A 26,173-nucleotide genomic window follows, 5' to 3' on the forward strand; every position below is an offset into this window, starting at 1 on the left:
GTCTCTGGGGTCAGAACGGCCGCCCAGCTGAGCTCTGACCGCAGCCCAGACGCTGAGGTGTGTGCAGCCCCAGCTCTCCCGTCCGATCCCTCAGGAAATCAGCCAGGGCCACGCGGATTATTCCCCGGGGATGACCGGGCAGCTGTGGCCCAGACAGCTCAGGCCAGTCAACCTGCCCAGCATGACAAAGGCAGTCGGTGGTCCAGGACCCACCACAATGGGACACCCCATTCCTCCTCCGGGCCCAAGTCCTCCTCTTAGCCGCTGGGATGGGAGACGGCGGTAAGGCCCAGACTTGCTCACCACACCTCCTACGCACACCCCTTTGCACTGGAGTTGATTTCTCCATCCGCTGACTCTGGGCCAATAGCAAATGTGACTCGAATAAAGGCTTAGAAAGTGCTCATGCTCAGAACTTCCTGTCTCGCTGCTGGGAATGAACCACGCTTCTGCCACATTAACACCCTGAGCTCGCCCCGCCCCCGCCCCGGGAGGGTGAGAAATCACACAGACAGAGGCCCCAGGCATCCCAGCGGAGGCCCCACGGTTGTCTAACGGAAACGAAGAAATGCCCAGTCAACCCACAGACTCAGGAGAAATAACAAATGTTTGTTGATTAAGGCACTAAGGTTTGGGGCTCTTTGTTACATAGAGGAAGCTAACTGATACAACCCTCAAGTTACCTGTACGGTGCTGGCATGTTAGAAAGAAAGGTCAGCCCGTGTGGGCGATGGTCAAGAGATGATGAGGACCGGAACGCGGGCAGGGCTGCAGGCAAACGGAGGAGTGAGAGACTCGGAGCTATTTTAGAAGTAAAATCACCAGGACTTAGCTGCAGACTGAGCCCAGATTTGTCTCAAGGCAACTGGTGTTCACTATAAACAGATTCTATTTAGGGCTCACTGGTGGGGGCGGGTGTTTACATAAAAGATACACACAGCGGCAGGGGCGGAGCAGTTAGGGCTGCGTGTCCGGGAAGGAGAGCTGGGGGAACGGGTCTTTTCTCCGCCCCTGCTGTTTGAAAGAAGAATGCAGGGGGTGGGGGCTCACTGATCTGGCTTGCCAATGCTGCCTCCTCCCATGCCAGCCCCGCTCTGAGCAGCAGCCAGAGGCTCCTCCTAAACTGTCACCCAGACCTCCTCTTCCCTTCACAGGCCACCCCGTCCCCTGCCCCTGTGCCTTCTGCTCAGTCCTTGATTTCAGCAGCCATGGCACTCCCCAGGGACAACCTTGCTGACCACTCAGACAAGGTGAGGCATGGCCACCACACGCTCCCAGAATCCCCCGTGTTCCTATAGAGCAGCGGTTCTCAACCTGTGGGTCACGACCCCTTTGGGGGGTTGAACGACCCTTTCACAGGGGTCGCCTAAGACCATCGGAAAACACATATATAATTACATATTGTTTTTGTGATTAATCACTATGCTTTAATTATGTTCAATGTGTAACAATGAAAACACATCCTGCATATCAGATATTTACATGACGATTCATCACAGCAAAATTATAGTGATGAAGTAGCCACGAAAATAATTTTATGGTTGGGGGTCACCACAACATGAGGAACTGTATTAAAGGGTCGCGGCCTTAGGAAGGTTGAGAACCGCTGCTATAGAGCATCCGTCCCATGGGGGCAGGAGTGTGTCTGCCCCCACCGCCACCCACCACCCCCCACAGCGCACCTCCTGCCACAGCAGGGAGAGTCCATTACTATTTCCCCAAGGAGAGGTCGCAGGCTCAGCTCTTTGGGGGTAGCTTGGCTCTCGGGGGCCACACTCGGCTCTTCCGGGCGAGGTTCAGCTCTTGAGAGTGGAGCCTACCTCTCTGCTATACGTCATCAAATGAAGTCAAACGAAGTCAAACTTCCCTTAACAGAGCGCGAGGCTGGGACCTAGGTCCCGCTCCTGGGCCCTGGGCTGGTGCTTAGGGCCTGAGGCTCACCTCTGAGCGGCTGGGCTCTGCCCTGCGGGTCTGGGCTCAACTCAACAAAAGAATCCATGTGTAACACCCCCAAGATGAATCTCTGAGACCCGCCTTCCACGGTCCAAGCTGGGTTAGGGACCTTGCCACCTGGGGTGCCTGTAACTTCCTTTATTCATTTCCTCATCTCATTTGTCTATCCCTTCATTCCTTCATTAACCGAGAACTTACTAGGTGTCAGACATCACCTCAGTCCTTTACCTATTACTCTTACTAGACTGAGTGCCTTCAGTGTGGGCGGAGGGGGCAGTATTCTACTTATCACTAGAGGTGCCCACCCAAACCCCCTATGGGCATGGGAGACAATGACACACGAGGGACTGAATGAATGAGTGAAGCCGGTAGCTCTCTGAGTATCACTAGGCAGTGATGGCGAACCTGTGACACGCGTGTCAGAGGTGACACGCGAACTTACTTTTTTGGTTGATTTTTCTTTGTTAAATGGCATTTAAAGACATAAAATAAATATCAAAAATAGAAGTCTTTGTTTTACTATGGTTGCAAATATCAAAAAATTTCTATATGTGACACGGCACCAGAGTTAAGTTAGGGTTTTTCAAAATGCTGACACGCCGAGCTCAAAAGGTTCGCCATCACTGCACTGGGATGTGGCTGATTTCCCACTAGCAGGAGCCTGTAGCTGAGTGCTCCACGTGCCACTCTTACTAATTATGATAACTGATAATTACTGATAACCATGATAACAGCCAAGCCCCCATGCACAGCCCACGTGTAGGGACGCAGCACAAGGCCTCGGGGGGAAACCTGTCCGTTAAACTATACACAGAGCCCCGCTCCCTCCCAACGGGAGCCTCAGGTGTCCGACTCCACAGCCCGGTACCGGGGCCACCTGTGGCCTTCGGTTAGCGCCTTGGAGCAAAACATAAACCTGGAGCAATTCCGTCATTGGCCTTCTGGCTTTCAGAAATACAGTCGGCACCTAGCAGGCATAGTTCAGTGGCTGTGCATCGACCTATGACCCAGGAGGTCATGGTTCGATGCACGGGCAGGGCGCATGCCCGGGTTGCTGGCTTAATCCCCTTTGTGGGGTGTGCAGGAAGCAGCCAATCCATGATTCTCTCTCCTCTGATGTTTCTATCTTTCTTTCCCTCTCCCTTCCTCTCTGAAATCAATAAAAACAACTATATATATATATATATATATATATATATATATATATACATACACTAGGGGCCCAGTGCACGAAATTTGTGCACTGGGTGTGTGTGTGGGGGGGGGGGGGGGAGTGTCCCTCAGCCCAGCCTGCCCCCTCTCACATACTGGGAGCCCTCAGGCGTTGACCCCCATCACCCTCCAATCGCAGGATCGGCCCCTTGCCCAGGCCTGACGCCTCTGGCCTAGGCGTCCGGCCCGGGCAGCAGGGACCCGCAGCTGCAGCGGCCCCGCGATCGTTGGCTTCGCTTTAGGCCCAGGCAAGGGACCCCTAGCTCCTGGGACTGCCAGCTTCGACCGTGCCCAGCTCCCATTGCTGGCTCCACCCCTACTTCCTGCTATCACTGGCCAGGGCGGAAAAGGCACCTGATTCTCCGATCATGGCAGGGGGGCAGGGCAAAGGCGGGCCGCCTTTGCCCTGCCCCCCAGCTCTTAGCTCCCCCCTGGGTTTCCGATCACTGTCAGTGGCAGGGGGCTTCTTCCTGCTTTCCCTTTCGCCTCCCTGCATTGTGCCTACATATGCAAATTAACCGCCATCTTGTTGGCAGTTAACTGCCAGTCTTAGTTGGCAGTTAATTTGCATATAGCCCTGATTAGCCAATGAAAAGGGTAGCTCGTACGCCAATTACCATTTTTCTCTTTTATTAGTGTTGATAGTTGGCAATTGCATTACCCCACTGGTGAACTTACAACCATGGGACTCTTAAAGATAGGGTGTACTCAAGTGCACCCCCCAACCCCAGCCTCAGTTTCTCAGCTCCCCTTGCAGGGCCCTGGGGCGCTGAACTCAGAGGGAAGGTCATTGTCCCATGACCTCCCCTGCTGGTCCCAGGAGCAGTCTCCTCAGCTCCTTAGACTCTCCCCGCCCTTTGCTTTATCCCAAGGGCCCTGAAAACTTTTCTAAACGCCACATGGCAGCTCTGCGCCACGCCCTGCCACGCCCGGGTTTTTCTATATTCCCCCCGTTTCCCGACCCTTCCACAAGGACTTCCAATCAGAATGAAACTCTTCAAAACAGATGAAGTGTGCTCACACACACAGCCCTCCAAGGAAGACGAGTCCGACATAAACCCCACTTCCAGGGAGGCCCAGAAAGGTCCCGTGGCTCTCCAGGGTCACCAAGGGGAAACCGAGGCCCAGAGAGGTGAGCTCAGGGGTGGCACGGCTGGTGGCTCCAGGGCTTGGCCCCTGGCTCAGTGCTCCGACCCGGACTTCAACCCAGAGACTCGGAAACCGTGCAGCTGATGCACAGAAGATTAGGACAAATTCCAGTAAAAAAAAAACAAAAACAAAAAAAACAGTCCCCTCTCCCTTCTCCTGTTCCGCATCCGCAATTATTCCGTCTCGGCCCTCTCCAGCCTCGCCGTGCACAGCCCCTCGTCCTATGCGATGCCCGTTCCTGCCGGGCAGTACCATGCAGTCCCTCTCAGGAGAGAGTTCTCCAACCTCGCTTACTCCTGCGATGGAGCAGGGTCGAAACTATACTCCCCCTCGCCCCAGCCAGGCTGCTTAATGAGCCAGGGCTTTCCCTCCGAGCGAAAACGGATCATCTGAATAGCTGTTCCCACGGCCTGGCTGGTAACACCGCTGCACTTTACATGTAACGTGGCCGCTCTCCTCCGCGGCCTCGGGCCTGTCATGGTCCCAAACGTGGCCGCTGCGGGCCTTGCCAGCCGGGGGGGCGGTCAGGTCTGGCTGCGTGAGTGCGGGAACAGTCTTTCTGGGTGTCGTCGGCTCGCCGGGAACATAGAACCCGGAGCTGCTCCAGTGCCCTGCGGGCTTGTACCGAGAAGGAAGTGAACAGAAAAACAACAAGCGATCACTTCAATAATGATAATCAGGCAAAACGAGCAGTAGCAGGTACCGTTTCTAACTGTTTGTACTCAAAACCCCGCTAATCCGCGCCGCGGGCCTGCGGGGTGTGTGCTGTTATTCGCATCGTTTTGCAGATGCATGAATGGAGGCTTGGAGAGATTAAGGAACTCGCTCAAGGTCACAGTACAGAGTGGAGCCGGCAAGGGGGGCTCCACTGTCAGGCGGGAGTAACATCCGCACGTCCCCAGCCCCCCGCCCCTCCGCCCCCCTCTGGGCCAGCCTGTGCCCTGCCCTGGTGGGGACAGGAGTTCACTCCTGGGCTTGCCCCCAAGCAGCCCCCTGCATGGGGCGGGAACACAGGCACACGAGCAAGGAACCAGGCCTCCCCGGGCCCCGAGGGAGACGGTAAGTGAGCAAGTGGGTGGTCTCGGAGTCCGAGTTCCTGCCCAGAACACAATGATCGGGGAGAATGAGGTCGAGACGAGGCTGCCTGGCTCCGTCCGTGTGCCGAGGGGACAGGGACAGAAGGGGAAAGGGCAGGTCAGAAGCTGATGGAAAAGTCTGGTGTGGCTGGGATTCCAGGCTCATGACCACGCAGGGAACCGGGAACGCTGGTGCTGGCGCCGAGGGCGAAGGGAGCAGAGCGGAGCCGCTGGGATGGTCCCCTCCAGGGGAGGCCGTGCCTCCGGGCCTGGGGCCCAGGCTGACGAAGCCAGCCCGCCCGCCCGCCGGGGCTGAAAATGAACCGGAGCAGAACCCGGCAGGAAGTGGGTGTTTGTTCTCTGGCGTGCGCCTTCCCTCTCGGAAAGCAGCCAGCACAGGGGGCCTCAGGATGGGTGCTAACTGCTGAGGCCTGGCTGCTTGGCTAGGGGCGGTATTATTATTAACAATAGCTACCACGGAACGGCTCAGACAGTGAGGCCAGCACCCTGCTCGGCATTTCGGGTGCACGATTTCATTCCCTCTTCACAGCAGGCCTTGGAGGGTGGCGGGCCCACCGCCATTTCACAGATGTGGAGACTGAGGCTCCAAAGATAATGCCATTTGCTCAAGGCCCCACAGTTAGAAACGGGCAAAGCCAGGGCCAGGCCGGAGCCCAGGTTTTCTCTGCACCACCCAGACGGCTGGGCTCTACAAGGTGGTCCTGCCCACCTCGATCCCACAGGTTCCTGATGGGGGGGCGGCACGGACCCCCGTGGCTGGGCTCCCTGTGGTCATCCATGGCTCCCGTGCCCTCAGTGACAGATGGACATCTCCAACTGGTTTCCAGTTTCTCAGTCCCCAACTGTAATCCGTCCTACAAGCCCGGAGAGACGAAGCCACCAGTTCTTTCCTGGGAGCAAACACTCCACACGGGACGCCCCACCGTTCCCACCTGGGCTGCCTGCCTATGGGACGGTGGACAGCGGGTTTTCCTAAAACGTGGGTCTCCCTCAGTCCCTGCCCTCACCCAGGAAAAACCCGCTGATCACGCCTTATTTCTGAAAGAGTGCCGGTCACGTAGGACCCACGGAGGGGGGGCCTCAACCTTTTCCTCTTCCTCCGTCTGGGTCCAGGCTCCTCCATGGGACCCATCCCGGGCCCCGGCTCTCTCCACCCTCAGCGGCTGTGAGCAGGTCCCGTCCAGCCCCCAGCTGGGCCCGGGGCGCCCCCCACCCTCTCCTGTGTCATTTAGCTCAGTCTCCCCCAACTGGGAGGGTGGGCAGGCTTGTGCACAGAACACAGACGCCGCCTGCCACAGACCCGCCGCGCATGGGATCCCCTGCTCTCCCTCCCCCTCTCCCTCTGGCTCTGGCCCCCATGGGCCCCCTGCCCCAAGGCCCCAACGGGGGGGGGGGCGCCCCCTGGGCCGGCCTCCCTGCTGGCTGGGAGGGAATGCTGGCACTGAGCGGGTTCCTCGAGGCCTGACCAGCACTTTTCTCCGTGTCCGCCCAGAACTGGGCTCCTTTCTCGGATTCGGGAGGAATTGTGAAATGTGTTTGTTTTCTAGGCGACCGCAGCCTCATTAGGGAGGCATGAGTACACACTTCTGAAGAAAGATCAGAGGAAAGAAAGAAGGGACAGGGAGGGAGGAAAGGAGGGAGGGAGGGAGGAAGAAGGAAAGAAAGCATCTACTAACCAGGAACGCTGGGCCCAGAGGGGCGGCTGGTGTCCTGCAAAGTCTGTCCTGGTGAGCGTGCCCCGGGGCCCCTGGGAACGGTCCTATTTATAGGCTTTGAAACACGGCTCTCTCGCTGAGGGGGGACTTTGTTCTTTCAGCCTCTCATCTGGCTCTCAGAACAAAGTGAAGGAAGGGGGAGGGAGGTGGGCAGGGGTCCGGTTAATGCAGGCGGCGAGACCAGGAACCTGCGCCTTGCGGGTGTGTCACAGGGGCACCTGGGGACGTGGAGGGAGGGGGCACGCCGCAGCCCCCCAACTGGCCTCTCCCAACCTGGGGGACCTTAGGTCAAGTGGCCAACTTCAATGAGCCTCCATGCGCTTACCTGTCCAAACACCTCTAACCATGACGCCCTAGAGCAGCGGTTCTCAACCTGTGGGTCGCGACCGCTTTGAGAGTCGAACGACCCTTTCACAGGGGTCGCCTAAGACCATCAGAAAACACATATATAATTACATATTTTTTGTGATTAATCACTATGCTTTAATTATGTTCAATTTGTAACAATGAAAATACATCCTGCATATCAGGTGTTTACATGACGATTCATAACAGTAGCAAAATTACAGTGATGAAGTAGCAACAAAAATAATTTTATGGTTGGGGGTCACCACAACATGAGGAACTGTATTATAGGGTCGCGGCATTAGGAAGGTTGAGAACCACTGTCCTAGAGCCTTTAGAAGGTTAATAAATGAGTCCAGAATGACCCATACGTGGTATTTCCTGGGCAGAAACTCGGGAGAGATTTATTTATTTATTTATTTATTAAATATATTTTTATTGGTTTCAGAGAGGAAGGGAGAGGGAGAGAGAGAGAGAAACACCAACGATGAGAGAACCATGGATCAGCTGCCTCCCGCATGCCCCCACTCCCCCACCCCTTCCACTGGGGATATGCCCAAAACCTGGGCATGTGCCCTTGACCGGAATCGAACCTGGGACCCTTCAGTCTGCAGGCCGACGCTCTATCCACTGAGCCAAACCAGCCAGGGCTCAGGATAGATTTAAAAAAAAAAAAAAAAAAAAAAAAGGACACATCCATGCCAGAATCCACAAAAACCAACAGGAACTTGCTCTGAGGAAATGGAGGCACAGAGAGGTTAAGTCACTCCCTCCAGGTCACACAGCCAGGAAGCAGCAGAGCCAGTGCCTTCATGGAGTGAATCAATGAATGACTCAGGAGATGAATCACTGAAGTCTCGGTGTGGGCGGGGGTTGGACAAGGGCACTGCTGAGCCTCCTTGCAAACACCAGGGCTGCCCAATTCCTTCTTGTTTCATGCTCTCCGCGTGTGCAACCTCCGTGGTTTGCTATTCAATCGACTCACACACCTCTCCCCTACCGCCTCTAGTAATGGTGACAGCTTAGGTATGACACCGTGGCTCAGGTTCGGAGGGAGATCTTCCACCCGGTCCCAGGGGCAGGTCCCCCGCCCTGCAGAAGTATTCCGACATCCAAAGCTGTCCCCAGGGCCAGCCCATCTCTCCTGCCCGTTTAGATGCTTGTCATTACACACACACATCGGTTTAACGGACACAGTCCTACAGCGCACGGAGCATGCTGGCTTCACTCCATCTGCTCCCTGCCATCGGCGGAGACAGGAAAGTAACAGGAAGCCTCATGTCAGAAGCAATTCTTCAGACCACTAAGGAAGGCGTGGCTTTCACTGGAAATTTCTATTAGGTGGTGGCGTGCCACCTCTCTGTCTTCTAACCGGCTCCTTTGGCTTTAATTTCCTTTTTTCTGCCCAGTGACTGACTTCTAATGTTAAGACCGTGCTTTAGACACCACCAGGAATACTCTCCACAGAGGCAGGCTTGCTTGTGGCAGCAAATGTGTTTCCCAAGCAGTGGTCTCGGTCCATCACACTCCCCGCCAGGTGGGAGGATGAACAGCGTTTCCAAGCAGCAAGAAGAACAACAAATCTTCCTCTCTCTTGGGAAGAAGTTCCTGCTTAAAAGGGAATTGCCAGTGCTGCAACGGCGACTTCCTGGTCCTTTTTCTTGGCACAGGTGCCCCGGGGCACCTGTCGAGGGAGCTGGGTGGGACTTTCCCCTCCGATGACCCCCTTGCTGCGCAGGGTGCTGCCTCCGACCCCCCTGGCAGACTCACGGTCCTGCCTGCACCCCCAGGCACCGTGGGGCTGTCCCCACTCCACTGACGCCAAGAAAGAAGCGCTTGCCATCAGCCAGGCAAGGCAGGACGTGGGCATAAAAGCCCAGCCAGGGTACCGCGGGCTAAATGAACCCACCCAACTGGGCCCAAGTGGCGAGTCAGGGGAAAGGCTTGGACTCGAAGCCTCTGGGAGGATGCGGGCCCTGGGGACGCGGCTGCTGGTAGAACACTTGGGAAACAGTGTGTGCAGAGAAATCAGGGCCTCCTTCCAAAGGGCTGTGCCAGAACTTGGGTCCACTTGCTACGCCCATTGGATGGGCTGGCGCACATCCTGGGCTGGGCTTAGGCCAGAAACGCACTGTGCCCGGTTTCACATCTGCAACTCCGAGGGGGGCTGCCCCATCCTTCAGACCCCCCCCCCCAGACTCTCCTACCCCCTATCCCCCACCCCGTCTAGACACAGGATGATCCTGGGAGCTACACAGCGGGTGCCTGGGGTCTCCGGCTTCGGGCAGAAAAGGAGCAGTTAGGGATTGTGTGGCTCTGCCACTTGGCAGCTTTGTGACCTCGGGCAAGTGGCTTAACCCCGAGTATCCGTTCTCCCGTCTGGAGAATGGGATTCGTGAGAAGAGGCAGTGGAGGAATTGTGGCCACGGAAGGTCCGGGTGGAGAGAGAGGGGTGAGTCCCTTCACCTGCGCCACCAGGAGGAGCCTCCTCCCAGGTCACACGGAAGAAGTGACCTGAGGGCCGAAGAGGGTCGAGACTGGGGACGCCAAGGGCTGCGAAGGCAGAGGTCCCCGTTCCAGAGGCGTCTCAGCTCTCAGACCCCTGGGAGCGCTCTGCGGTCGGTACTGCGAGGGTCCCCTGCGGGAGGGACCGAGCAGGTCCGCACAGACTGGCCAAGCAGTGTCAGGGCGTGTGTTCTGGGCTCCGGTGGAGGCTTCCAGAAAAAAGGGGTGCGTGTGCGTGTGTGTGTGTGCGCGCGTGCGTGTGCGCATGTGTGTGTGTGTGTGTGTGCGCATGTGTTTCCTTTTCTTTTCTCGCCACTGAGCCTTTCATTTCTGAAAAGGTAAAAGCCCAATTAGACGGGTTTTTGTCTTTCATGTGGAGTTGTTTCAGGCTTTCTGAGCGTGAAACCCTATTTTGGAGCCGGTCCACCTCTCGCTGAGAGAAGCCGCCAGGTTTGCTTTGGTTCTGTTTTTTCTGGTTGGGTTTTTCTCAAGAGCCCTTGGCTAAGTAAATACGCACGAAGGGGATTTTTAGTCAGTTCCGGCTGTTCGTGCAATGTGGGTCCAAATGGATTTCCTTCTTTCTTTTTTTCACGTAGCAAAATCTAGTGCAATGATATCTACCTGGGCTGGCTTTTCTTACAGGCATCTGGGGAAATTCAGAGAAAGTGTTTTCTTGTACTGTACACCAAACATGAACCTTCCCAAAGTGCTCTCTTAATTCTGCCACACAATTTGGAACGAATGTTCTTTTTTCCTCAACTTCCCAGAATTGCTGTAGGTGAGCTTTAACTTGTATTTCACATGCTCTACGCGGCTCCAGAATCAGAACTGGTGAGAAAGCTCTTACATATTTGAGAGGAGAAAAGATACACACACACACACACACACACACACACACACACACACACGGTCAGAAGGAATGGTCCAAACATTCTCAGATGGTCTTGGAAAGAAAAACACTTTTAACATAAAAATATTCAAATCGTCCTGTTTGAATAATGGATAGGCGAAGAGGCCAGGCCGGCCCCCCAGCAGCGCTCAGGAATGAAAACCAACATTTGCACAGTGACTCTGGCTTATGTTTCACATCAACCGTCTCGTCTCCATGGCAGATGAGGAAACCAAGATGCAGAAAAGGCAAGTGAGTCAGTCCCTGGGTCCTAGGTGACAACCTTTGGACAGAACCCTTAATACCAGGCTATGCTGCGTTTCATGAAGAACACGTAGGATCTTACTAACATCTTACCCTTACGAGGGGCGACCGAGCACACAGGGTTGAGCGGAGTCTCCAGCCACGTGGCCCTGGGCAGGGAGCAGTTCTCCCGCCTCTGGGGCCACCCTCCCCCCCAACCCCCCCCCCCCGGGGTGGGCTCAGCTCTTGGTGGCACAGGGATCCTGGGGGCAGGCAGGACAGAGCAAGGTGGCAGTTTATCCTTCTGGCTCCTCCCTGCTGGTTGAGGAGGGTGCTGTGTATCTCTTCCAGGGGCTTCTACCGGTGCCCACTGGCCAGCTCTCCTGACTCTCCTCGCCCATCCCTCCCTCAGCCACCCCTGGGGAGGGAGTGATGGGGCCCAGGTTCCTCTGGCCTTCGGCACCCTTTGGGAGTCCCCACAAACGTCCCCTCCGCCAGCAGGTTTGGGGCCCCAGCGTCCCAAACTTCTGGGCTATCTCTCAATACCCCTGCTGAGGAGTGCGGGAGGATGACTTAGCCGGGTGCTCGGGGAGTGGGGAGGGGAGGCGGGTGGGCACACAGGCCGATGTCAGGGATCCCCGAGGGTCCTGAGGATGGAGCTGGCGGCAAAAGCAAATGAGGAGGAGGCTGTCTTCACAAAGGAAGGCTTTACTGCCCCGGGGCGACTTCAGCACCACGCCAAGCCTCTCACTGCAGAGTGAACCTGAGACCCAGAGCCTGGAGTAGTTGGGGGGCCCCCCGAACCTCGGCGCTCACTGGGGCCCATGGCTGGGGCCTGTGCTCAGATCAGAGCAGGAGAGCGCGCTCGGACCCTCGGATTCCGTGCACCCAGTGCCCAGGCCCGCTCTTCCGCTGGCTTGTCCCACGCGTGTACATACATGCAGCGGGACTCTCCGGAAAGCAGCGTAAGGTCAAGATGACCCGTGGACTTCATTTCCCACTTTCTTGGGCGCCTTTACAGCGTGGGAGGGGCCTGGGCAGAGGGTCAAGGTTAGATCTCACAAGGCAAAAGCTGGTCCAAATAGAACTTCTTTGAGTCAGCAGCTGTCACCAGCAAAGGCTCAAGAGAGGTTTACTGACCAGGCGACTCAGAGAGGCCCCTTTGGGGGTGGGGGGTGGGGCTGCTTGGTGGAGAGCAGAGGCCTACCTGGCACAAAGCCCCCCACACACCCCTAGGTTCCAGGACCCTCACTGCCACCCCACCCTCCCTAGGGGACCAAAGGTTCCCCCCAGCCAACTCTATGGAGAGCCCCAATTTCAGGAGGGGTGCTGAGGAGTCTAGCCAGGAGAGTCCCCACCCTGTGCCTCGAAGGGAGGACACAGCCCTGAGGTCAGTCAGCAAGGAGGCTGCTGTGAAGTTAGCGTCCCCCGCTGGTGCAGAGCTGCTCGGAGCGGAACCCACGGCCCCTCGGAACCCACAGCCATCGCTGGCGCCTCCCCGTTCTCTCAGCCAGTGCTCTGGGGGTGCTGAGGCTGCCAGCAGCGAGGGGGGCAGATGCTGCTTGCCCAGGCCCTGGCCTCCCCCCGCCCCCTCCAGTGGTAAAACCTGGACAAAAGGAGAGCACAGCTGTTTCCAGGCTTGTGAGGTTGTTCAAAGGCCAGGAAGAAGACCCCTACTCATCCTGTCATTTATTTATTCAATCGAAAGCTGTATGGTGGCATTCCTTTCCTCCATATGCATGTATATGCACACACTCACAGTTACATAGAACACGCATCAGTGAGGACGCAGTAAGGGTCCCATTTTACAGATATGGAAACAGACTCTGAGACACCAAGTCTCATGCCCCAAGTCAGAGAGGGGGGGGGGGGAGGGAGGAGGAGAGAGGGGGGGGAGAGAGGGAGGAGGAGGAGGAGGAGGGGAGAGAGAGAGAGAGAGAGAGAGAGAGAGAGAGAGAGAGAGAGAGAGAGAATGGGAGACTAGGTAAGCCTCGAACTTTACACCCAGATCTGGGCAGAGGCAGCGGGCATGGAATGGTGAACTAGGGTCCGTTTTTTCAGCCAACCACAGGTTTCAGAAAATAGCGGGGCCATGCATGGTGTTTGGGGGCAGGAAGAGAAGGTGAAGGGAGGCACCTGAATGACCCCAGGCACCCTGCTGGCTGGCACCCCTTCTCCACCACAGAGCCAAGCGCCAGTTCCCACCGCAGCCAGCAGGGGGCAGTGCACCTTGTCTTTGGGAACCTCTGGGCTCTCTCCAGCAGCTCTGGGGAAAGAACACTGGAGGTTCTGCTAGCAGCTTCTAGGAATGGCCCAGCTGAGAGCCCAACATGGAGTGGGTGCTCAAGGCGCGTCAGACGCCGAAAGGGCTTGCCCAGGTAGAGTCATGTGTACCCAGCAGTTCAAATAGGGCCGAGAAAGGGGTGCCCAGGCCCTGCCAGCGCCTCCCAACTTAGAGGCCTCTGGAACAGCATTTGTACCTACTACGTGCCATGCGGGTTGGTGATGACCCTGGGTTATCTCATCTCCCCTGAGGGAGAGAACCAGCCCTCAGCACCTCACACAGCAGCAGAGCGAGGGCGGGCACTCGCTGTGTCCCTGGGGGGACCCTCCCGGCACAAGTGCACTGTGCATGGCGGCCCGAGAGCGCGGTAGGCAGCTAGATCCAGGAGCAGAGTAGGGCCGATGGGCCAGGTACCAGCAGGCCACCAGGGCAGAAAGCACCCGCCCCCCCCAGGTGCCTAGCAAAGGGCTATCGTAGGGTGACCTTACCCCCCTAGCATATTGTTGGTCATGCCCTAGAGCAGTGATGGCGAACCTATGACACACGTGTCAGAGGTGACACGCGAACTCATTTTTTTGGTTGATTTTTCTTTGTTAAATGGCATTTAAATAAATATCAAAAATATAAGTCTTTGTTTTACTGTGGTTGCAAATATCAAAAAATTTCAATATGTGACACGGCAGCAGAGTTAAGTTAGGGTTTTTCAAAATGCTGACACGCCGAGCTCAGAAGGTTCGCCGTCACTGCCCTAGAGATAACATCGAGGCCTCAGTAGTATTTCAGCTCCCGGCCCAGACAAGCAGCCAAGCCAGACCAGTGACCCCAGGGCTGAGTCCGGGACCAGCTGCACTGGATAATGAGGCTGCCCTGGAGCCCGTGGAGCCATCAGTGGGGCCCGGGACCCTGAGAGGACACACCTGGAAGACTGCTGGATCCTCTTATGGAAATCTCCCCCGGGGACCGCTCCCCAAACCTCCATCCTTACAGCCCTGAGGACAGAGGCTCCCTCCTCTGGGCCCCTTTCCCTCCTCCCCGCCACCACCCCAGGCACATTACCATCCTGTTCCTCACTCCCAAACTCCCAGGGCCCTTCCTCTGCCTCTGAGCTTGTATCCTCAGCCCATTTCTTCCACAAATTACTTCCACCTCTGTGATTTCCTAAATAAATACTCTCCTTCTAGTTTGCGTCTTGGCTCTGAATTCCTTCCTAGGGAAGTACTCCAGCACCGAGGGCCCTGAACCCGATCGGATCAGACACCTGGTGCCCTTCGGCGCCTACAACGCAAGGAGGATGAGACAGGAGGGGCGAGGGGTCCCGGGAGGTGAAAGCCAGAAGGAGACCTAGGGAAGAGGTCAGGGCCCTCAGGGTCAACGCTGTCTCCCTCTGCTGGACACAGGAGCCAGGGAGACAGACGCAGTGACTCACCAGCCCCCAGCCAGCCACTCTTGCACTTCTGGGTGCACGTGTCCCGGGCGGAGCGCCCCCACCAGGCCTGCCGCGTGGTGGGTGCTGGCAGGGACTCTCTGGCAGGAGGGAGGAGAGACCCAAGGGCTCCAGACAAGAAACAGAACCAAGGCGACCCATACACCCTTCCCAGAGCCCAGGCCCGGGTGTCAGACTACGGCGCGCTGGCTGGGGGAGACAGATCTGTGCCCAGCCGGGGCAGTCTCAACCCCCACCTCAAGTTCAGCGGCGGTTCCTCTCTCAAGGTCAAGCTCAAATGCACTCCGGCTGAGTAAAAGGAGCCGAAAGTGGAGCGGCCGTCCCAGTTCGGAATCTAACTGTAACCCCATCCGGGCGATCTGCCCCCGTGTCAGGGCTCCCCGCCCCCTGGGGCTCTGCCGAGGAGCTGCCCCGGCCCCGCGCGGGTCACCCAAGCGACTCCAACAAGTTGTTAACTTTTGTCCGGTTATTTCGCGGCGCCTAACGGGGTGAGGGCGGACTCCGAGTTTCGAGTGGCACCAGCCAAGCTCGGCTTCGCCCACCTCAGTCCCTCGCGGCCCCCCACGCCACGTCCAGCTGCCCGGTCCCCGGCGCCAACTTCGCCGCCGCATCCCCAGAAACGCGGGCCGCCGGCGGCCCCCTCCACGCGGGCGAGGGCCGCCTCCCGGGTCTGCGCCTGCTCGCCGCGGGGCGGGAGGCGGCATCCGGAGACCGTCCCGCGACCGCTGGCCTCCGCGACCCCGGCTCGACTGGAAAGCGCCGGGGCCCCGAGTCCTCCCACCCGCGCCCCGCTGGCCGCTCGCTCCTCCCGCAGCCGCCAAGGGGAGATTCCGGCCCGGCTCCCCGTGCAGGGTGACGGGGGCCACCCCAGGGACCGCTGCCCGGGACCGGGCATAAGCTCCCCGCTGTGCTTCCGGCAGCTCTCCCGGGAAAAGCCGGAGACCCCGCGCCCCGGCCGCCTCCCCGAACCCCCGACCCGACCCCCAGGATCCCGGCGGCGCCGGGGCGAGGGCAGGGTCGCCCTACGCGTGTCTCCTTCCCGGCGCCTGGGGTCTCGGATCCCACTCCCAGGTCACACCCTCCTAGGCCCCTCCCCACACTTGGGTCCCCGGGTCCGGGCGACCACCCCGGAGAACACACGCGGGACCGCCCGAGCCCCAACTCCGCGGCCGCAGCCCCGCGCCCCGGCGGCGGCCGGCCCGGCGCGCGCACTCACCGCGGCGGGGGACGCGCCGGAATTCCCGCGGCTTCGGGCGCAGGGGCTTCGGAGAGTGTCCCGAACGCGCGCCCCGTTCCCAGCTCACATCGCCCCTTCCTTCGCTCCCTCCTCCTCTTCCTCCTCTTCCTCCTCTTCCTCCTCTTCCTCCTCTTCCTCCTCTTCCTCCTCCCTCCGGTCTTTGTCTTTGCAAAGTGTCGAAACTGTCTGGCATAGTGGAGCCCCGCCGGCGGAGGCTGGAGCCTGGAGGCGGGGAGAGGCTGGGAGCGGTCTCGGAACACCTTCCCCCGGGTGTAACGGGAGGGGCAGGCCCGGCGGCCGCGATCCGGAGCCCGGGCGGCAGCGTGGGGCGGGCGCCGAGGCTGCGGGGCCCTCCCCTTCCTCCGCCCAGCGCCCGCCCCCGGCCCCCGCGGCCCCTCCCCGCGCTCGGCTCGGCTTTCCCCTCTCTCGGGGCTCCCTGCAGCCGAACGTAGGGCTCCGCAGCCACGTGGACCGCAGCCGGCTCGGCCGAGGCCAGGCCCGGGAGGCGCTGGGGGCGGCGCGGGGACCCAGGCGCCGCTCCGAGAGGCTACAGCTCCGCGCCACCGCGCGCTTCGGCCGCCGCCATAGATGGCAAGGCGAGGGCAGGGCGTCCAGGTGGCCCGGGGCCTCGCGGGGTCAGCCCCCCATCCCGCCCCCCGGGGAGGAGGCTGCGGGCGCCCACCGCGAGGACGTGCGGTGCCCTGAAGAGCCCCCGTGGGGTGCACGGTAGCTCCAAGGGGCCGGTCCCCCTGCTGGCGACTGTGCAGAGTCGCCCACTTGCTCTAGGAAGTGGGAGACCCGAGGTGGGACTGAAAGAAGGGAAGGGGAGGGGCGAGGCGGGGCTGGGGGCTGGTGAGGCCCAGCTGGGCCCAGTTCAAGGCCATCCCAGCTGGTCCCCGCCCGGATTCCCGGCCTGCCCTCTCACTTCCTCCCAGATTCCCTGTCAGCGAGGTCCAGAGCAGGGGGACCTCACGCAGTGGCTGGCCCCACGGTGCCCATGGGCCTTCCAGGGCCAGACCCTCGGGGCAGATGTGAGGATTGTGCGCCCTCCCTCCTGTATCTGGAGGTGGGGAGCCGGGAAGGCTGGCTCAGTGGCCAGATGCCAGTGTGAGAGGCGAAGCGCTGGACACGGATTTAAGAGGCATTAAAAGCATTCTGGTCGAGCAGGTCCTGCCCCCTGACCGGACTCCACCTCTTCCGCAAGAGGACAGAGGTGCAACTTGGCCGCAGGGTCAGTGAATTCTTCCGGCTTCCAGCGGAGAAGACAGGCTTCTGCGACCGACCGAGGGCAGAGACCATCATTCCCCGGGAGATGCTGGTGGAGGCCTCCAGGCCAGGCGCTGGTCAGGCTTCGTGTTTTTCTTTTTCCATGATCATGTGGTGTTTATTTCCATGATGCAGAGTTGGTTCACCATTCACAAATGAACTAATGTTCTACTCCACATCAACAAAATGAAGGATCAGAATCATATGAACATGTCACTAGATGAAGAGTCCAATATCCAGTTACGATAAGAACTTTTTCGAAGAGTAGGGTAGGAGGAAGCATACCTAACTAATAATAAAGGCCGCACACAAAAACTCAACAGCTAACATCGTACTGAATGGTGAAAAGCGGAGAGCTTTTTCTTCCTGTTTCCCTTAAAATTGAAAATGTTTTATTTTTATATTTTTTTTCAGTTACAGTTGGCATTCAATAGTATACTACTTTCAGGTGTACAGCATAGTAGCTAGACATTTATATAAGTTATAAAGTGACCCCCCCTGATAAGCCTAATAACCCCGACGACATAATTCCAATATTATTGATGAGATTCCCTAGGCTGTACCTTACATCCCCGTGACTGCTTTGTAGCTACCAATTTGTACTTCTTAAACCCCCCACCTTTTTCACATAGCCCCCCACCCCCTTCCCCTCTGGCTACTAGTATACAGACTTCTTCGTTCAAATACTGCGCTGTCCCTCACCGGGCACAAAGACTGGGTGCAGAATCCCTAAGCTTCCTCAGCTCTGTGCTGGAGTTTCGTCATCTGCGACATTGGCCTACCAGCTGCCCATCACGGAAAGTGGTTGTGATGATTAAGTGAATTCATACAGGTCAGACCCCTAACACGACCTAGCGTATAGTAGGTGCGCAGTTAAAGTGGCCTGTGTCCACGATGGACTTCTCCAGGCCCAGAGACACCCAGTCCAGGAGATGGGGTGCTGGGGAACGCTTCTGGGCCTTGGGGGAGAAAAGGAGAGATGCTCAGAGGAGAGAGAGGTGGAAGAGAGATGGATTTTGAAGGGGGCGGGGAGAACAAGAGTCGGGGGGCGAGGGAGACAGAACAAAACAATAAGACAAAAAGCATGTGAGTCTAAGAATTATGCAAGGAGTCCTGCCAAGTTCCTTGGGGGCTTGGGGCCTGGCCAAGTCTGCTGCCCTCTGCGAGTTTGAGAGAACAGCGTGGGGCGTTTAATGACCCTTATGGTTTCTATTTTGATTCTTGAGGGCGGGGTGGGCCTTTGACCTCCCTAGAAGCATTTCTCCGGCTTTGCCCTTTCTGAGATGTGAGGCAGGGTGTTCGCCCGCCGCAGCTGGCATCCCAGGAATGCTGGCGTGTGAGGGAGGAGCAGGGGCCTTTAACAGGAGCATCCGCTGCTGCTCTGGCCAAGGCGGCATCTCCCGGCCTCTGGGAGCTGGGGCCTCTCAGATCAGCACGTGGACCCCAGGCTCCCGGGTCACTGTCAGCTCCAGTGGCGTCCTCAGCTCCGAGTCATCCTGGGAACACAAGCGCCTCCTCCTGCCGCCCTCGGGCACCGCTGCCCGCTGCGCCCTGTTGGTGGAGTTCCGTGGTTACATACCTGGTGGCTCTGCCTTCTGTGGACAGGGGATGGGTCAAGTTTTGCATCCATCGCACGCCTGTCCCATGGTGGGTGCTCAATAAAGCGTTCCTGGATGAATTCACAAAGGGGTGCCCTTGATTGCGAGGTCAGATAATATCACCCACAGGAAGGCGACTGGGCAGTTTGGAAACTAGGAGATGCTGTAGTAACAGAAGACTCTCCTGGGGGCGCCTGGGGAGGGTCACCCAGGGCCGGTCAGTGGCCCCGGATCAGCCAGCTGCTCCGCGTTGAAGCCAAGGACCTGGTAGCTCCCACTTCAGCCCGGGGGCCCCGCCGGCTCCCCTGGATGGCTCCACGGAGAGATGGAAAGTGTCCTGAGTGACTGCGGTGAAACACGCATACGTCATCGCCGTCTCCATGTAACGCGCCGGCCCACAGGCGCAGTGTTTGGGGCGGGGGGGGGGGGCTCTCTCTCCATCTCCCTGCTGGTACTGTGTGTGTCTCAGGGGAGTGCGCCTCTCCCTGCCCCCCTTCTCCTGGAGCAGGCACATCTGGCGGCCTGCACCGTGCACAGGAGCCCAGGTCTGGGGTGCGCCTCGGGGATGTGTGGGTGCACACTTCCTCCCCTCACCCCCTGCGTGCCTCCCCACAGGCACTGTCGGAGGACAACTGGTATTAGTCACCACTCGGGGTGTCTGCACACAGAGTCCCGTGGGGGAGCCCCAACATTGACTCAGCATCCCCCCTTCCCCTCCCCATGTTGTCAGAGCAACAGCGAGGCTCCGGGTGAGGCTGCTTAAGGAAATGGGTCCCAGCCCCACCCCTCCTTGGCACCTGGGAGTGGAAAGACCCTGATGGGTCTGGTGCCATCTGGGTGATGGCGCAGAAAAGCCAAAGCCGCCTGCTTGTCAGAGCAGCTGGCACGTGGTGCTGGTGTTTTGGACAGTGTTTTACTCAGGGCCCTTGGGGCCGTGAGGAACGGGCCCAGGTTTCCTTAAATAAAAAGAGGGAACACGGGACGGTGCAGACTGAGCTGGAAGTAGGGAGGACAGCCGGTCTGGCTTGGCCCTCTGGAGCCCTGCCCCCCCTCCCCCCATTTCCCCTGCCCCCAGCTCAGCTCTCTCCCTGCCCATAGGTTTTCTCTGTTAAGTCCTAGGGCGGGGGGAGGGGGCGGGGTATCTATGGCCCCACTCCCTCCACACCTGGGCAATTCCTTCAGCTTCACACCCCGCCCCCCTGCTCATCCCCTGTGGGTTTTAGTTTTTCTAGATGAGGAATCTGATTGGCAGGCCTCCCAGGTCCTGGACCAACAACCCAACAGTGACGGGCAGCCCAGGCGGCATGTGCCACCTTGAGAGCAAAGAGAGCCACACGGGAGATCTCATCACAGAATGTAGGACGTAACCCCTGCGTCCCCTTCCAACCCTGAGAATCTTGGGGGCGTTTGAGTCAGCAGAACCAGACACACTACACGACGCACACATCAGCGCCAACAGCCTGTGCGCCAGCGGGTCAGTGGGGTGGGTCTTGACCTCCCGGATGTCTTGGCCAGAATGTGGCTCAGGAAGGAGTAGACTTGACCTCCATCGGGACCAATGAGATAGCGAGAAACATATGGGGTTTTCTTAAGCGTGAGCCCTGGGGCACTCCTCTTTAATCCCAACTGCACCTGAGCCAGAGAGGGTTGTCATAACCCCACCCCGCACCCCTTCTCCCCGTGGCAGCCATCAGCTGTCCTCTCTAGCGAAGGGTCTGGCTTGGTTTGGTTTTGTTTATTCGTTTGTGGGTGTGGTTTTTTTAGATTACACATGGTATTTGTCTTTCTCTGTCTGACTTGCCTCACTTAGCATAATACCCTCCCGGCACCTTCACGCTGTCGCAAATGGCAGGGTTTTATGCTTTTCGTGGCCAGGTAGAATGCCACTGTGTACGTGCACCACGTCTCCCCCCACTCACCCGCTGATGGGCACCGAGGCTGCGTCCAGATCCTGGAGATTGCAAATAATGCTGCATGGGGGGGCGCTTGTCTTTTCAAATTAGTGCTTTTGTTTTCTTCCGACGAATACCCGGGAGTGGAATTGGCTCAGCCCAGAAGCGCTGGTTAAATCACAGGTTCCTATGTCCTTCACATAGACAACACAGAGCCCTCCACGGGCCTCGGCTGCTGGGCCCATAACGCACCGTGACGGCTGAACATCCTGTCTCAGACGTTACACCGCCAGGGGCAGTCGCGTTTCTCAGGACTGGGAGATGCAGGAGAGCCTGTGACGGGTGCTGGAGACCACCTGACGCCCACCTGGGGATGCTGTGGAAACAAAAGAGGGACCAGGACGGAGCCCCGAGGACATGGCGACTGCCAGTAAATGCTTCTGGGATGAATAATTCATTCCGGAACATGACTCTGTACAGATAAGCTCTCGGGTCAGCGGTTTTGGAGTCTGGCCCCAAATCGGAGGAAGATCGCGGCGGCTGAGCCTCAGGTTTCTCCTGGAGCCACACAGGGAACCCTCAGCGCCGGCTGCTCGGCTGCTCGAGCTTCAGCGCCACAAGGATTCCTGCAGGAGGCCTGTTCTATGCGCCGGCTCCCGGAGCCACTCCCACGAGGCCGGTCGGTCGGTCAGCCTGCGGGGGTCCAGGCGTCCACCTGCAGCACAGCTGCCTGCTGTGACTAGCTCCAGGCGCTGGTGGGCAGCCCGGCACTCAGTCCGCGGCCACGAGGTCCCGTGGATGGGCTTTCCCATCCAAGGCCCTGGCTCCCCGTCCTGGCTCTGCGGCTTTGCCCCACCTGCCACCTGACAGTTTTCTTCTTTTGGCACCAATGTTCTCGTCTGTACAATCAGGAGGCTGAGGTGGAGCCGTGTTTTCAAACTGGGCGTGATGGGACCCGGGGTTCACAGAGGCGCCTATCTGCCTTCGTCCACTTAGCCAACAGCCATCGAGTGCTGGCTCTCCGCTGGGCCCTGGGCCGGATACCGGAGATATTACAAAATCAATGATCAATTATCATTATGAGAGCTACTTCGAGAGAGAAACACAAGAAGGGACGAGAGAGGGAGCCCACGAAGGTGGCGTTGGTGGCTGTGTGGGTCTGCCAGGGGCGTCAACTGTTCCGGGCATTGAAACCACTGGCCTGGCTGGCCTCTAAGGGTCCTTGCAGCCGGAAACCTTTCGTTCCGTGATTTTCCTTTCCAAAGATTTTACTTCGGAGTCGGTCAAAATGGGCAAGACGCAGTTACCGCCTTTGAAACCTGTCCGAGACGCCAAGGCTCAGAGATTCATTGTTAAAAGGCAACTGTGTCGCTAAAGCTTTAGGGATCAACACTGTTCCGTCTCATGGTTGTATGACATTTAAAAACCAGCCTCTTAGCCTGGGAAATGGAGCGAAGGAACAGAGAGGGCGGAGCCACAGCCCTGCGTGCAGGAGGAGGCAGCCTGCACAGAGGCAGAGGGCGGGGCTCTGTACTCTCCCACGTGGGTGGGTGCTGGCACAGCTGTCAGACCCGATGATTGACACCCTCTGAGCCTTCCACTTTTCATCTGCAGAATGGGCACATGGTACCTGCCTCTCAGACTCACTTGAAGGAGAAAGACTATATGTAAAAAATTACTCACTCGGTGCCAGATACTTAGTAAGCATTAAATAAATGATGGCCATTATTAATTTAAGCGTCTTTCTTATGCGCATTATACTCGTCAACATTCCTGAAAATGTTTTATAAATGAGAACGGAAAATTACACGCTCTGGGAGTTGCCAAATGTCAGGGCTCCGTGAAGCCGGCGGCATCTCCGGGGAAGGAAGCCTGTGATCCCCTCTTCTCTAAACTCCATGCCCAATGGCTGCGGCCTCCGCATTTTGAATTTGCCTACCCACCCCCTCCCCCAGGAGAGCAGGTTATTTTTATACCAGTTGAAACCAAGCTTCAATATCTACATTTGGGATGTGTGTCCCATGTTTTAAGACAATAAAGATGACACCCATCTATGTTGTTGAGAATCAGAAAAGAGGCCTGGTGTTTTTTGTTGTTGTTGTTGTTTAGTTTCTCTGTGTTTTTGTAGTTTAATAGATTACCTTTCCTTGAGACTAAACCTGCAAACATCTTTTCCCCCCATCTTTTATTTTAACTGTGGGGTTTTCTTGTTTGTTTGTTTTTATTGATTTGAGAGAAAGAGGAAGGGAGAGGGAGAGAAACATCCATCAGCTTCCTCCTGCACGCCCCCTAATGGGATCAAGCCTACAGCCCAGGCATGTGCCCTGACTGGGAATCCAACCAGCAACCTCTCCACCTCTTGGTGCACAGGAGACGCTCAACAAACTGAGGCACACTGGCCAGGGGTCCCCTCTTTTGACAGTGAAAACAACACAAGAATGCATGCTTGCTGGAGGGCCTCTGTCACTCAGTGGTTTGTGCAGCTGCAGAATGAACGTGGGCAAAACGTTCAGCTTCAGCTTATTGATGTCTAAAATGAGGGCAATGATAGTATCGAGCCTCTCGGATCACTGGGAGGGCTAAATGGTCATCGCACGGGCCGTGCACAGGAAAAGTGTACAGGAACTTGGCTAGGGCTATTTTTGGTGTGTGTATTGATTGATTAAATATTTTCGTGTTGACATACATTTTGAACTGCAAACTCATAAAAGAGAAATTAATGTTTGCTTCTCGGATTTAATGACCTGTGTTTAACGATTCTGGAGGCAGCTGAATCTACCTCGAGGTCGTGTTGAAAGCCATGGCCTCAGTTTTAAGAGACGTGACATCTGCTACTAACTTGGGGAGTTGATTTGGTAAAATCATTGACGTCATCAGGGTGCCTTAGGCCCGAGGCCTATAGCCAGACCTGGAAGGAGGCAGGATCCCATCCGGCAGTAAGATAATTGACGAGGAAGGATTCAGAACTTCATCCATGAAATCAGGTGACAGTATCTGTCCCAGTTAGGATTAGGGAAAACCCCAAATAACAGGAACCAGGTAGGATTTAAGTTCTGCCTGTGACAATTCGCAGGCTGCTGTGGCATTCGACAGTCAGGGACCCAGGCTGTTCCACCACAGTGCACCCCCCCCCCCCTAATTTACCTCCTAGTCCAAGCTGGCAGCTCTAGCTCCAGCTCCAGCCATCACATCTTTATTCCAGGCATTCAGGGGGTCGAGCATGCCCGTGGCCTTTAAGGACATCTCCTGCAGATGGCCCACACCACTTCTGCCTCCCTGGCATCCCCAGGCCACGCCCAGCCACCTCGCTGTAAGGGACGCTGGTAAATGTAGTCTTTAACCCGGGCACGCGTGCTGAGGGAGATGGGACAATTAGCAGCCTGTGCTACAGGGGTAAGGGGTTAGGTCACTCTGCTTAGATCCGGGCAGGAGGGCAGAAACTAATCCCACGTGCAAAAGTGTGGACTTGGAGATGCTTGTTGCCATAGTAACTAGAAAAAAGATGGAGTCTGCCAACTGTCAGGAAGGAAAACAATTGTCCTTGTACCTCAGACCCTGTGTTCTGGCCAGAAATCTCTGATTGATAAGCTCAGGTGCTTAGGATGGTACTTTCTTGTGATGTAAACACACACACACACACACACACACACACACACACACACACACACACTTGCTTATTCTCCTAGTGCTAAATGCTTTTCCACCGGGGAAAGTTTAGACCAGTGGTTCTCAACCTTGGCTGCACATTAGAATCACCTGGGAATCTTTTTAAAATCCTGATTTCTGGGCCCCATCCTCCAAAAATTCTGTTTCTTTGTGATGGGGTGGGGCCACAACATTAGTAACAAAGAAACAGAATTTCCGGAGGATGAGGCCCAGAAATCAGGACTTTAAAAAGATTCCCAGGTGATTCTAATGTGCAGCCGAGGTTGGGAACCACTGGTGTAGACACAGTGCGATGGGCAGTGAGTAACGGTGGTGGGGAAGTCCGCACGTGTCTGGTATCTGAAGTATGTGGCACAACCATGAAAACAAGTTTTCGTTTTTTAACATGTTACAGACATTAGCTTGAGAATGTCAATTTAAAATGTCACTAAGCAGTAGTTGCCTTTAGACACGTAAATTGTCACTGGAAAATTTAAACAAAATATTAGAAAGCTTACCGCATTTAATTGTTTAGGGGAATTGAGAGTCTTTAAACCTGGTTGCGAGTTTAATTATTGCCTCACAACATGTTTTGAAATCTGAGGAAGGCATCTGCCTGTCACATCAGTTTAAATGTTAGGGGTCTAATGAATTGTTATCTGGGCCCATTGTTTTAAGCGATTTAGGTTTTGTTAAATATTGGAAAAGGGACTCCTTGATTGTCATGGTTAAAATATAGTCTATGTTTAAAGAGATTGGCAAGTTGAATTGAGAGACCTAAAGAAAAAAAAAAATAGATTTTTAAATGATTTTATAGCAAAACATTTTAAAAAATCAGCCTTGAATAGTTTTCTATGTGTAAAAACTGCCTGATAATAATAATAACGCAAACTGACAGCTACAACTTTCCCCTCTCATTATTAATTATCCCCCCTTTTATGTGAATAAAAGGAGAATTCCTTTTTCCCTTTAGTAGTGAAACTCTTTTTCTGTCTTCTTTTGTTGCTCCAAGTTACATCTTATGGGAAGCCCAACTTGGCCCCTGTTTTGAGAAATGAGTCTCCCTCCTTCCACGTAGTTTGGGGAGCCCACTGGTCAAGGGACCCGCCTCTTCCTTGGTTCCGAGGTGGCAGGCGTCACAAGCTAGTCCGGTCGGTCACACATGCCACCTCCCTGCAAGGGGGAGCTTCATCTCCTTCCCCCGGAGCACCAGCCTTCCCCGCCGGCTTCCTGTTCAGCATAGTAGCAAACAGGGCAGGTTCAGAAACCAGATTTCATGTAACCCGGGGCCCATTCCTTAACCTCTCTGAGGCTCAGTTTCCGAATCCATCAAATCAGCACCGTGATAGCGTCCCCTTTAGTGCTGTAACCATTAAGCAAGCACCGATAAAGCTCTTAAAGACTGACATATAGTAGGTGCTTAGTGCATGTTATTACCATTAGTACCTAGTTGATGAGTTTTCCTTTCAATTATGTGAATGAACCCAAACTTTCCCATTCGATTCCTTTCATGTCTTTGGTTTTTAACTACGGACTATTTCTGTTCCTTGCAAGCACCATTTTCTGGCTGAAACAACCCTGGTATATATATTAAAAAAAAAAAATTCCTGCCCAGCTGGTGTGGCTTAGTGGTTGAGCGTCAACCTATAAACCAGGAGGTCATGGTTCGATTCCCAGTCAGGGCACATGCCCAGGTTGC

At 56.4% G+C, this 26,173-nt stretch overlaps 2 protein-coding genes across 4 annotated transcripts in view; one reads left to right on the forward strand and one right to left on the reverse strand.

Moving 5' to 3' along the window:
- ST3GAL1 (ST3 beta-galactoside alpha-2,3-sialyltransferase 1) overlaps nucleotides 1-16,377 on the reverse strand; it is a 52,613-nt gene extending 36,236 nt beyond the window's left edge. For 2 of the 3 annotated variants that reach the window (XM_059672350.1, XM_059672347.1), the window contains exon 1: nucleotides 16,053-16,377. The gene's annotated coding sequence lies outside the window, so the exon portion shown is untranslated. Of the gene's footprint in view, nucleotides 1-683; nucleotides 769-16,052 lie in introns of all 3 variants that reach the window. The other variant, XM_059672348.1, reaches the window with a different exon arrangement.
- CCN4 (cellular communication network factor 4) overlaps nucleotides 1-26,173 on the forward strand; it is a 967,918-nt gene that overhangs the window by 168,548 nt on the left and 773,197 nt on the right. The window lies entirely within an intron of this gene.

The sequence above is a fragment of the Myotis daubentonii genome, chromosome 17 (assembly GCF_963259705.1).
Source record: "Myotis daubentonii chromosome 17, mMyoDau2.1, whole genome shotgun sequence".
In the NCBI taxonomy this organism is placed as follows: Eukaryota; Metazoa; Chordata; class Mammalia; order Chiroptera; family Vespertilionidae; genus Myotis; species Myotis daubentonii.